Below are 12,778 nucleotides of genomic sequence, written 5' to 3'. Positions count from 1 at the left end.
TGGGATCCCCTCCTGGAGCCCCCCGTCCCCCCCGCTCGTTTCAACGCCCCCGGGGCCGGGCCCGCGTCCAGCCGGGGTCGGGGCCGGGGTCGCGGCATGGGCGGGAGGTTCCGGCCGCTCCCCGCTCGGATCCTGCTCCCTTGAGCCGGGAAGAAACGTGACTCCTGATCCCCCGGGGAGCCGCGGGGGGAGGACACGGGCAGCCCCCGGCCAAAATCTGTGGTGCAGCTCAGCTGGCAGGCGGTCGGCCAGCGGCCCCCCACGCACGCAGGGTCAGCGCTGTTTATCCTTCCTCTGTCCCTATCTCCATCTCGATGGATCGAGGAGAATTCCCTGCCTTTGGGTCGGGGTGGGAGCACCCACAGCGGCGGAGGGCAGGAAGAGCTCAAATCCCGACAGCTGCACTCCATGAGTGCTCCTGGAAATCCGGGTTGGGAGCAGCCAAAAAACTCTGCTCCAGCTTCTTGGAGCGTTTTTCCCCTCCCTGGCCTGGAGACTGCATCTGTCCCAAGGCACAGCCATGCCCGAGGAATGCCAGATAACAAGGAGAGAAGTGTCAAACCCCCCTAGGCTGTCGAGGGAAATAAATCAGGGACACGTTCACGGCATTCCCGACAGGAATCCTCACACGGGAAGCAGCTGGACACCCTCCACCCCATCTATTGCAGTGACAGGGATTTGTTACTGTGGGCCCACTGTCCCCTCCATCCTAGAGAGTGCAATCCACTGCATCCTGCTCACCCTGGGAAGCAGCTCCCACTGGTGCTGGGATTGAAGTCTGGCTGTTCCAGGGATGTCACTGCTGGGGCCACATCTGGAGAAGCCGCTGCCCCTTGGCTGCAGGCAGCTGGCTGGCTCCAGCCCCTGGAAGGAGTCATTTGCCTGGCCATGGAAAACCATTAGGACTTTGAGCGGGGTCCAGGCCAGCTGGACACGATCCGCAGCCTTTGAGGAGCTTCCCGTGCCAAAATGTGGCTTTTCTTTGAAGCTCAAACACCTCCACGGGTCTCCAGGGAAATTGGGAGCTCCTCTGCCTGGTGAGATCCCAGCTGGGATGTCACTCCCATGGGGAATAGTGGCATTTGGTGGCACCTCGGAGGTGAAAATGGGCAGAGGGGGCAGGAAGTGAGGGAGGGAAAGGGAGGAGAGCCTTGCTGCTCCATGAGATCTTTGGGGGCTGTTGAAAATCCAAACCACCAGGCCCTGAGAATCCTCTGGACAGGGAAGGAGGAGCTGCCAGGCTTCCTGCAGCCTTTAGGATGCTAAAAAGTGAATTTTTCCAACTCTCCGAGCCAGGCTGGCACCAATCAGTTAAAAAAAATGGCAGCTGGGAAGAGCTGGGATCTGTCCTGTCCTTGGGAGCAGAATCCTGCTGGCAGGGGCATCCCTGTGGCTTTGGGAGAAGCTGGGAGACTTAGAGGGGATGGGAACAGGGATTGGGGTAGGGATGAGGAAGAGGATGGAGACAAGAAATGGGATGAGGATAAGGATGGGGACTATGATGTGGATGGGGTCAGGGATGAGGATGGGGAGATGGGAATGGGACAGGGAGAGACAGGGATGGACACTGGGATGGGGACAGGAACAGGGATGGGTATAGGAACAGGGATAAAAATTGAGACAAGGATGGGGATGGGGACATGGATGAGGATGGGACAAGGATGATGATGGGCAATAGAAAATGAAGAGGAAGGTGAGGAAAGGAACAAGGATGGGCACAGGAATAGGAATAGGGTTTGGGATGTAGATAGGATTGGGGATAGGGATAGGGATGAGGATGGGGCTGGGGATGAGGATGAAGATGGGAATGGGGACAAGGATGAGGCTGGGGACAGGATATGGATGGGGACAGGGACAGGCTGTGCTGGCCCACACCCCGTGCTGGGAAGGGAGGTGGCACAGGGACCCTGTAATCACTTCCATGTGCCTCGGCAGAGCCTCTGGCTGCAGGGTCCATCCCTCCTCTCAGCCTGGGCATAAAAACAATCCAGAGCCATTTCCTGGGGGGGCATTTTGGGCAGAAACAGATGTGCTGACATTATGGAAACGGGGGAGATCTGGGGTGGGGCTGAGGGTGGATCTGTCCCCACCCAGCAGGCACTCCCAACTCCCTGTGCCAAACTGGGAAATCCAGGACAAGCCACTGCTCAAACTCCTGCCAGATGTGGCTGCCGGGGGTGGGGGGCCGACATTTCCCTGTCCTGCCGAAGGCTCACCTTCCCCTGGGCTGGAAAAGCAGAGGAATCCCTGGCTCAGAGGCTGCCGAGGCAGGAAATCCCGGCAGCCTCTCCCCGGAGCCTGGCAGCGCTGGAATCGCTGAGCCCCTGCAGCCGGCAGAGATAAGGGCAGCAGCAGGAAACGCTCACCTCTCCCGGGGCAGCCAGGAAAGGAAGCGGCATTCCCGGCCATGGGAGAGGGGCTGGGGGCTGCAGCACGCACCAGGGGCTCGCAGGATGCTCGCTGCTTTGGGATGTTTGCAGGGAAGCGGGGCTGGGATAAGAGCAGGGATTCAGCCTGGGCCAGCAGTGTCCCGTTGCCAGCTGGGTTAGTGGGTCATTGCAATAAAGCCCTTGGAGCATTTCTCCCCCTTGGATATGGGAAGGCAGCCCTGCTCAAGGCCAGGGGATTTGGCAGGAAGGGCCAGGAGCCCGTGCCTTGAGCATCCCTGTGCTTCCTGCAGGGAAGGGACAGCCCTGAGCAGCTCCAAAAAGGGGTTTGGCCTCGTGTCCTAAGAAAAAGAGAAGTCTCTGGGGTTCCCTGGGGTTTAGGTTGGAAAAGCCCTCTAAGATCATCCAGTCCAACCTTCCCCCAGCACTGCCAAGGCCACCACTGACATCTCCCCAGGTGCCACATCCACATGGTTTTGAAATCCCTGCAGGATGGTGAATCCACCACTGCACTGGGCAGCTGTGCCTGGTCTGGACAACCATTTTTTTGTAAAGAAATTTTTCCTAATATCCAATCTAAACCTCCCCTGGCAAAATTTGAAGCTGTTTCCTCTTTCCTGTCCCTGTTCCCTGGGAGCAGAGCCCGACCCCCACTTGGTTGCCCCCTCCCTTTCATGGAATGATAAAAAGAAAATTCCTCCATCCTTAAAAACTGGAATCAGCTGGATAATACCAGCCAAATGTGACAGCAGCATTTCTGAGGCTCTGAAAAACCAGACAGAATAAAACCAGACCCCTCAGCAGCCCCCTGGCCCAGGCAGGTGGGCACAGCCCTGGGTTTGAGCCCAACCTCAGGAGCCACCTGAGAACTCCCATCTGGTGCTTCCAGCAGCAGGAACAAGCTCTGAGCTGTGCCAGGGACACAGGGGGACACTCTGGGTGGCTGTGCCCCTCCTCTGGGGTGGCTCTGCATCTCTTCAGGCCACCCTGAGGGATTTCTCCATCTCCCTGCCTTCCCTGGAGCTGTTTCCTTTCCTGGGAGCATCCTGAGGGAGTTGACACAGGGCAGGTCCCCCCCAGCACAGCACCCAGCTCTCCACATCTCCATTTTTGGGAACACTTCTCATTAATTTTCCTCTCAATTCCTTGACTCAGCTTCGCCTCGTGACTCAGCAGCTCCTCGCCCTGGCCTGCTGCAGGGACACAATTCCCAAAGGATCCAGGGATGGATTCACTTCCCAGTGGCTCCAGGGTTGGATTCACCTCCCAAAGGATCCAGGGATGGATTTACTTCCCAAAGGATCCAGGGATGGATTCACTTCCCAGTGGATCCAGGGATGGATTTCCTTTCCAGTGGATCCAGGAGTGGATTCACTTCCCAATGGATCCAGGGATGAATTCACTTCCCAAAGGATCCAGGGATGGGTTCACCTCCCAATGGATTCAGGGATGGATTTCCTTCCCAAAGGATCCAGGGATGGGTTCACCTCCCAATGGATCCAGGGATGGATTTCCTTCCCAGTGGATCCAGGGGTGGATTCACTTCCCAATGGATCCAGGGATGGATTCACTTCCTAAAGGATGCAGGGGTGGATTTACTTCCCAAAGGATCCAGGGATGGACCCACTTCCCGGTTGATCCAGGATTTGCTCAAGGACAGCCACCCATGCTGCAGGTGACTTCCCACCCTCCAGCTGTGACCCAGCAGGGATCTTTCTGCTCAGGGCATCACAGGTGTTTGTGGGAGAGAGGTTTTCCTCATGGAAAGTTGGAATTACGAGGTCTAGAACACCATGGAAGAACAAGATTTTTATAAAAAGAGGGTTTCTTGGCAACTTGGCTGGAGCAGAAATGTGGGAAAAGGTTTCAGTGCATGGAGAGGAGGAAAACCAAGATGGATGAGGCTTGGAACGACCAGGTCTAGTGGAAGCTGTCCCTGCCCGTAGCAGGGGCTGGAATGGGATGAGATTTAAGGTCCCTTCCAACCCAGACCATTCTGGGATTCCAGGATTAAGCTGCTGAATCCTCCCAGCTGCAAAGTGAAGCTCAGAGCTCCCAGCACCCCCAGGAGCCGAAGACTCACAGGATGGAAAAACGTGGAAAAGCTTTAGCTCAGAGCTCCCAGCACCCCCAGGTGCTGGGAGCTCTGAGGAGACTCACAGGATGGAAAAACGTGGAAAAGCTTTGAGCCATCTGAGCCCCAGCCCACAGAAACACTCCAGGTTTTACAATGTATTTTAAGACATAAAGGTAAAGAAAAGGTTTTTTTTTTTCTAAATCTCTGGGGCTCTCCTTCCTTCCTTCCTTCCTCTCTCTAAATATTGCTGCAAAGCTGTTTTTGCTCCAGCAGCTGCCGGATGAGCGTGAGGAGCCCTGCGAGCCCCTGGCACAGAGCTCGCAGGGAGCTCCCAGCCCTGCCTGACTCTGACTGGTTCCTGCTCCCCAAAATTAGCCAGGAGTTCCTTATTTGGTCCAGGCTCCAGCAAATTCCCTGGCAGAGGGGATTGGATCTGCAGGGAGAGCAGCCTGGATGGGTTTGTGCTGGGGCATGGTCAGGAGGGAGCGGGCTCAGAGCAGAGAGAAAATCAGGGCTGAGAGCAGAGAGAAAAATCAGGGCTCAGAGCAGAGAGAGAATCAGGGTTCAGAGCAGAGAGAAAATCAGGGTTCAGAGCAGAGAGAAAATCAGGGTTCAGAGCAGAGAGAAAATCAGGGCTGAGAGCAGAGAGAAAATCAGGGCTGAGAGCAGAGAGAAAATCAGGGCTCAGAGCAGAGAGAAAATCAGGGTTCAGAGCAGAGAGAAAAATCAGGGTTCGGAGCAGAGAGAAAATCAGTGTCATTTCCAGGGAGTCTCGTGTTTGTCCCTGCAGCACAAAGCACACACACATTGCCTGTCCCCATCACTCTCCAGAGCGCAGAACCAGAACAGAATCACAGAATTTCCTGAGCTGGAAGTGACCCACAAAGATCATGGAGTTCAATTCCTGGCTCTGCACATACTCCCCAGCAATCCCATCCTGGGCATCCCTGGCAGCTCCTGGAGCTCTGGCAGCCTCGGGAATGTCAATATTCCTTGAGAAGTCTGGGCACCCTCTGGGGGAAGAAAATTTTCCTGATATCCAACTAAACCCCCTCCCACCCCAGGTCTGATCCTGCCCCACGCCAGGGCTCTGACCCCAGCCCGTGCTGGGCTGAGCTGCTGCAGCTTTGAGACCTTTCCTCGAGTGTTTACACCCAGAACCAAGAGCTTGCTGCAGGATTGGGCTTTATTTGTTGCATGGATTAGGTGCCCCTGGAATCTAGGCCAGCTTCTCCCCAGCTGGAAGCGAACAGGGAATCCCAGAACGGTTTGGGTTGGAAAGGACCTTAAATCCCATCTCGTTCCATGGGCAGGGACACCTTCTCCTGGATGAACTGGGATCCCACAGCTTGCCCTGGGAGCACCATCAGAGCTGGTATTCGGCCCTAACAAACCCAAAAAAACCTCTTTCCAGCTCATCTCTCCTCTCCTGACCTCCCGGGGCCTCCAGCCCTGACCCCTGCAGCCCGGAGGGCTCGGGGGTGACTAATCCCAGCAATTAGCCTCGTTCCCTCATTTATCTGCTTCCTGCCTTTGTGTGCCCCTGACAGCTCCTCGCAGCCGATCCTCCCCCAGCCGCATTTCTCCATCTCCATCTCCCTGCCAGCTTTTGTCCCTCGGAGCCTCTCGGGGCCGGGTGAAGAGGTTATTCCCCCCCTCGACACGTGTCCCCTGCATCCCTTGTCCCCAAAATCCAGCGGCCAGCAGCGCCGAGGTCAGCGGGCCCGCCAGGATTTGTTCTTTAAAATTGAATTTGTTCTTTAAATTGAAGACGGGTGAAGCGCCGGCGGCGTTTCAGGCTAAAGGGGATTTTAGGGCTGAGCGATCCGGCTAAATGGGGACAGAGGGCTCGGGGTAGCTGGGAATTCAATGGGAAATCGCGGCACACATGGGCAGCACATTTGGGAGCTGCCTGCTCCTCGGGACAGGCTGTGCTTCCCCAGGGCAGCTCCGCGGACACACGGACATCCAGAGGGGTGGAAATCCTCCCATGTGTGGGGTTCACAACCTTTCCATGCCTAAAGCAATCAGCCAGCCCGCTTGGATTTAATTATTATGTTTCCTGAGATCCTATTTTCTTTTTTAGTTCAGGATTCTTCTCCCCTTAAACTGAAATTCAAATAGTTTGAGGATTTTTTTTTCCCCCAAGGAGGTACGGGCTGCTCATGAAGGAAGGAAAAGAGATGGAGGGGGAAAAAGGATGGAGGGAAGGGAGGATGGATTTGGACTGGAAGGGACATTAAGAATCATCCCATCCCACCCCCTGCCATGGCAGGGACACCTTCCACCATCCCGGGCTGCTCCAAGCCCTGTCCAACCTGGCCTTGGACACCTCCAGGGATCCAGGGGCAGCCACAGCTGCTCTGGGCACCCTGTGCCAGGGCCTGCCCACCCTTTGAAGGGCACAATTCCCAATCTCCCACCCATCCCTGCCCTCTGGCAGTGGGAGCCATTCCCTGTGTCCTGTCCCTCCATCCCTTGTCCCCAGTCCCTCTCCAGCTCTCCTGGAGCCCCTTCAGGCCCTGCCAGGGGCTCTGAGCTCTCCCTGGAGCCTTCTCCTCCCCAGGGAACATTCCCAGCTCTCCCAGCCTGGCTCCAGCCCTGGAGCAGCTCCGTGGATTCCTCTGGATCACCCCAGCAACCCCGGGTCCCTCTGACGCTGGAAGCAGCATTCCGGTGGGAGCGGCCGGGATGGAGGGAGGAAAAGGAGCGGGGTGGGGCGGGGAGCGGGGATCCCGGTAATCCCGGTATTCCCGGCCATCCCGACGATCCCGGTGATAATCCCGGCCATCCCGGCGCTGCCGCCCGCAGCGGGACCCGCACCGATGGCACACCGGCCCCACGGGCAGCCCCAGCCCCGGCGGGACCCCTCGCTGGCCCCCGGTGCCCCCGGTGCCCCCTGCTCGGGCACAAATCCCGGCGCAGCCCCCGGACACCCCGCGGTGGCACCAGGAGATGCCCAGAGCTGCACCCGGCCCGGACACACACCGGGGCCCCAGCGCCTGTCTTCCTCCTTTTTTCCTTTTTCCTCTCCTTTCCTTCCTCTTTTTTCCTTTTCTTGTTCCTCTCCTCTTTTCTTTCCTCTCATTTCCTTCCCTTCCTTACCCCTTTTTCCTATTCTTTCCTCTCCTCTCCTTTTTTCCTTTCCTTAGCTCTTTTTCCTTTCATCTCCTTTCCTTACCCCTTTTTTCTTTTTCCACTCCTCTCCTGTTTCCTTTCCTTCCTTTCCCCTTTTTCCTTTCCTCTCCTTTCCTTTCCCCTTTTTCCTTTTCTCTCTTTTATCATTTCTTCTCCTTTCCTTCCCTCTTTTTCCTTTACTTTTTCTTTTCCTCTCCTCTCCTTTTTCTTTTCCTCCCCTTCCCCCTTTTTTCCTTTTCTCTCCTTTGTAATTTCCTTTCCTTTCCTTTCCTTTCCTTTCCTTTCCTTTCCTTTCCTTTCCTTTCCTTTCCTCTTTTCCTTTTCTTTTTCCTCTCCTCTCCTCTTTCCTTTCCATTCTTCCCCCTTTTTCCTTCTTTTTCCTCCCCTCTTTCCTTTCCTCTCATTTCCTTCCCTTCCTTCTCCCTTTTTCCTTTTTTCCTTTTCTTTTTCCTTTCCTCCCCTTCCATCCTCCTTTTTCCTTTTCTTTTTCCTTTTCTTTTTCCTTTTCTTTTTCCTTTTCTTCTCATCTTTCCTTTCCTTCCTTTCCCCCTTTTCCTTTCCTCTTCTTTCCTTCCCCCTTTTTCCATTTCTTTTTCCTCTCCCCTTTCCTTTCTTTTCCTTTCCCCTTTTTTCTTTTTCCTTTCCTCTCCTTTCTCCCCATCCCAGGGCTGATCCCTCCCTCCTCTCCCTCCCGACTTCCAGACGCCCTCCCGTCCCTCCCTGCCCCCAGCCTTTCCCGGACCCCTCCCCGTGCCTTTCCCTGGCTTGTTCTGGAAACACCACCGAGCCCAAAAAACCACTTTCCTTCTTCTTTCCGCTCATCCCGGGGCTGGGACAAGCCCTTGTGCAACCACGGGGGCAGCGTTGCTCCATCTCCCTTCCTGCCCAGCCCCCGCTGCTCTCCCTCCCTCCCTCGCGTTCCTGCTCCTGGAGGGATGGACGGGATGGGATGGGATGGGATCGATGGGATGGGAGGGATGGGATGGGATGGATGGGGTGGATGGGATGGGATGGGATGGATGCCGGCAGCCCCCGGAGCCCTCCAGGGCACAATTCCCAATTTCCCAGGGTTTTCTCCCCCTCCGGGAGCAGCCCGCAGCTGGCTGCCATCGGCGGGGCTGCAGCGCTGGCTCGGGGCGGGAATGTGCTCCCAGAGGAGGGATTGTGCTCCCAAATCCCCTCTGCTGGCGACGCTGTGGCAGTCAGGATGGGGAGGAGCCCTGGATGCTTTTGTCAAATTAAATCGGGGGGTTGGGCGTGGCTAAGGTGCTCGGTGCAGCTTCCCAGAAAAAAACAAACAAACAAACAAACAGACAAACAAAAAAACAAAACCAAAAAACCAAACAAACAAAAAACCCAAACAAACAAACAAACAGACAAACAAAAAAACAAAACCAAAAAACCAAACAAACAAAAAACCCAAACAAACAAACAAACAGACAAACAAAAAAACAAAACCAAAAAACCAAACAAACAAAAAACCCAAACAAACAAACAAACAGACAAACAAAAAAACAAAACCAAAAAACCAAACAAAAAAACCCATCCAAAAAAGCCCCAAAAACAAACAAACAAAAACCTCAATTAAAAAAAAAAGAAAGAAAAAAAGAAAAAAACCCCAAAACAAGCAAAAAACCCCCCCAACAAAACAAAACAAAAAAAACCACCCAAAAAACCCCAAAACAAGCAAAACAAAAACCCCCAACAAAACAAAACAAAACAAAAAAAACCACCAAAAAAATAAACCAAAAAACCCCTCCCAAACAAACCAAAGAAAAGCCCCGAACCCCACTGTTCTGAGGGATGAAAACCCCGGGGTGTCCCCAAGGTGGGGATTCCCCATCCTTGTTCCCCATCCCCAAGCTCTCAGCGCATCCTTTCGGAAGGGCAGCGCCTCCTGTGGATCTGCGAATCCCCAAATCCCCAAATGCCGCCTGGAAGGAGGGAAAGGCTGGAATCCTCTTTAGTCTGGGGGAAGCAGAGCTGGGGAAGGTCCCGGGGAGGGGAGCGAGGCTGGGATGGGGCTGGAAGCTCCGGGCACAGAGGATGCAGCGCTCCCCTGCAGGAATAGCCCGGGAATGTCCAGCAGGAGCTGCCAGAGCCTCAATTCCCGGCCCTCCAAAACCCTGCTCGCCTAACGGGCTCTAAATTAGGGTTTTCAGACACCAGGACAAACATTTCCAAAGGGAGAGCTGAGCTGCGGGATGGAAATGCCGTGCTCCTGACAAAGAGCAGGGCACGGTTCCTCTGGGCAGCGGCGGATCCCTGGGAAAAGCCAGGCTTGGAAAAAACCCGGCACAGCAGCAGGGCAGGAGCTCCTCACCAAAATCTGGCAAGGAGGAGCTGGAAGGAGTCCGCAATACTTTTGGGGAAAAAAAAAAAAAAAACAAAACCCAAAAAACCAAACAACTAAAGTTCCTTGTGGATGCTTCAAGTTTTTCCAGCTCCTCGTTTGTTTCTGGGTTTTGTGGCTGCTTTTTCTTCCGTTTTGGGTTGTTTTTATTCCGGTTTTTTCCCCCCACCCTCCCCTTCCCCCTCTCCAGCAGGAATGTGACCAGCCAGAAGAGGGTCACGTCGGAAGGGTGACGAACGGGGCAGATTCGTCATCCGCGCTGATGAGACTTTCTCCAAATAATTTTCCCCTCCTCTAATAGCTGCAATTTATGCAAATAGAGGCAAGGAAGAGCTAAATGGGGATTTGATGCAACCTGGCTGCCCACGCCAGGCTCTCTCCCAGCGGAGATGGAGGAGGGAGAGGAGTCTGTGGTCACATTCCTGGCTGGACACCTACCCCAGCCCGAGCCTGCCTCGAGGCATCCATCCCTCTCACAGGGAAGGGTGGGCACTTGTTGGAACCCTGCACACTGAGAATTTTAGACTTTCTGTGTTAAAAGGCACAGACCCTCAAGAGAGCAAGAAGAAGGAGCAGCCTCTGCCCTAAAATCTCCATCTTGCTCTATATATACTGTTATTTTCTAAACCCTTAAACTCTGAGTTTTCCACCCTGGGATTTTACACACTTTTATTCAAACTCCACACCCACAATCCCAGTTCTGCCATTCCGTTTTGGAAGCTTCTCCACGGCCTCAGGTCAAATGCAGTGTTCTCTTGGGGGTCAGAGCCTGTCAGCACAGAAATTTCTAAATTTCTCAATTTCTCATCATCCAGGGCTCCAGCAGGCACTGTGGCTGCCATGCTCAGCATCAAGGGAGGGAATCCAGACCAGCTGGAATCACCCCCTGCCCACCTGCTCTGACACCCCCAGCCACACCTGCACTGGGTGGTACCTCCTGTGCCTGCTCCCAGAGCATCAGAGCCACGCCCTGGACGTCCCAAAAAGTCCCTGGTCCATGCCAGGCTCTCTCCATGGAGCAGTGCAAGATCAGGAGCAGCAGCACCCCCTGGTCCTTCAGGATTTCCAGCCACTGCTGCTGCAACTGGGGGGAACACCCACCTCCAGAAGGGGCTGGGTTTTGTCACAGCTCTTCCTCCTCCTCTTGCCAAGTGCTGGATTGCCACTGAACTTGGCCTTCTGGTGGCTGTGAAGGGACTTTCCCATGGTGGGGGAGCAGCCCAGAACTTCAGCCTCTTCCCCTTCAGAGCAGACGTGGGAGTGTGCAGGGTCACGGCTGATCCCATCCCTGGGATGGTCCCAGAATGGTTTGGGCTGGAAGAGATCCCAAAGCCCACCCAGTTCCACCCCCTGCCATGGCAGGGACACCTCCCACTGTCCCAGGCTGCTCCAAGCCCTGTCCAGCCTGGCCTTGGGCACTTCCAGGCTGCTCTGGGCACCCTGTGCCTCCTCCCTGGCATTCACAGCATCACAGCAGGGCTGGCACCAGTTGCTCCGGGGGTCAGGACAGGCATTGTGCTCCTGTTAAATCAGCTCTCCAGAGGTGCTGGGCTCTCCTTCCCAATCCTTATCCTGGGGAAAAGCTGAGGGATCCCACCACATCTCCCTTCCCCCATTCCCTGCTGCTGGGATTCCCGCAGGGAGCTGGCAGCAGTGCAGGGAGCAGAGTGCGGGGTCAGTAAAGGCACTGGGTGTTTTCCAGGAGCTATTTTGGAGGATATCATTCGGATTGCTTCCCAGGGCAGCCTGAATTTCCTCTCCCCCGGGGCCCCAGGCAGGAAGCAGCCTCTGGGTTCACGCTCAGCCCTAATGAGGGCAGCACTTCAACACCAACCGTGGGTGAGAGCTGAGTTTTATCTTGATTTCTTCCGGACCTGGGATTTTCCCTTGCACTACCACAAACAGTCCCTGCCCTCACTGCTGGAGGAATCACCAGCTACAGGAAACACAGCCCACCACTGAAACCTGCCACGCTGATGCCCGGCCCCTCAAACCTCCTTTCCCACCCCTGCTGTCATCTTGATACTTCCCTGTGCTTCGTGTACACTCATCCAGAGCAGCAAAGAGCGGTCTGAAAGCAGACAGGCACGGTTCCATGCTTATTCATCGTCACATGCGTCCTGCAAGGCGCTGTGTGCGTTTTGCAGCCGTGCTGCTGCCGTCGGAGCTGCTTTTCCTGGAAGGAGCTCTGGGGGCTTCTCCCGGAGTTTGCTGCTGGGACGGAGGAGCGCTGCCAGGGGCTGGGGGTCAGCAGCACACGGCATGGGCTGCAGGTGGATGCGGCACCCGCTCGGGTTGAATCATATCCTAGAATCCCAGAATTGTTTGGGTCGGAAGGGATCTGAAAATCATCCCGTTCCTCCTGCCGCGGGGCAGGGACACTTTGCACTGCGTCCAGTTGGCTTGTGTCCTGCGACACCCGCAGGGAATCAGCCCCAGCCGCCTGCCCTGTCGCCCCGGGGGCTCAGCCCTGTCCCCAGCCCTGTCCCCAGCCCTGTCACCCCTGCAGGGGCTCGGTCCCCGCACCGTGCTTGGACCCAGTCCCGCACCCGCAACCCCCCGGGCTCAGCCATGTCCCCTTTCCGCACTCCCACCCCTGAGGGGCTCAGCTCCAGCTGCCTCCCCTCCAGTGCCTCCTCCCAGAGCCCCTCACCCCCGGCACTCACCCCCGGCCCCTTCCCCTCCCTCTTGCCGGGAGCCCCGGTTCTCCCGGGGGAGCAGCGCAGCCCCCGCAGCCGAGCTCCGCCGGCCGGGGCGGGCCGGGCGGCGAGAAGGGGCTGTCCCGGGGGCCGTGCCCGGTTACACTGCACCTCCTCCTCCTCC

This window comes from Onychostruthus taczanowskii, unplaced genomic scaffold, assembly GCF_017590055.1.
Source record: "Onychostruthus taczanowskii isolate IOZ18803 unplaced genomic scaffold, ASM1759005v1 scaffold100, whole genome shotgun sequence".
Classification (NCBI taxonomy): domain Eukaryota; kingdom Metazoa; phylum Chordata; class Aves; order Passeriformes; family Passeridae; genus Onychostruthus; species Onychostruthus taczanowskii.
The sequence above is the reverse complement of the archived record's forward strand: the minus strand, read 5'-3'. Positions refer to the sequence as shown.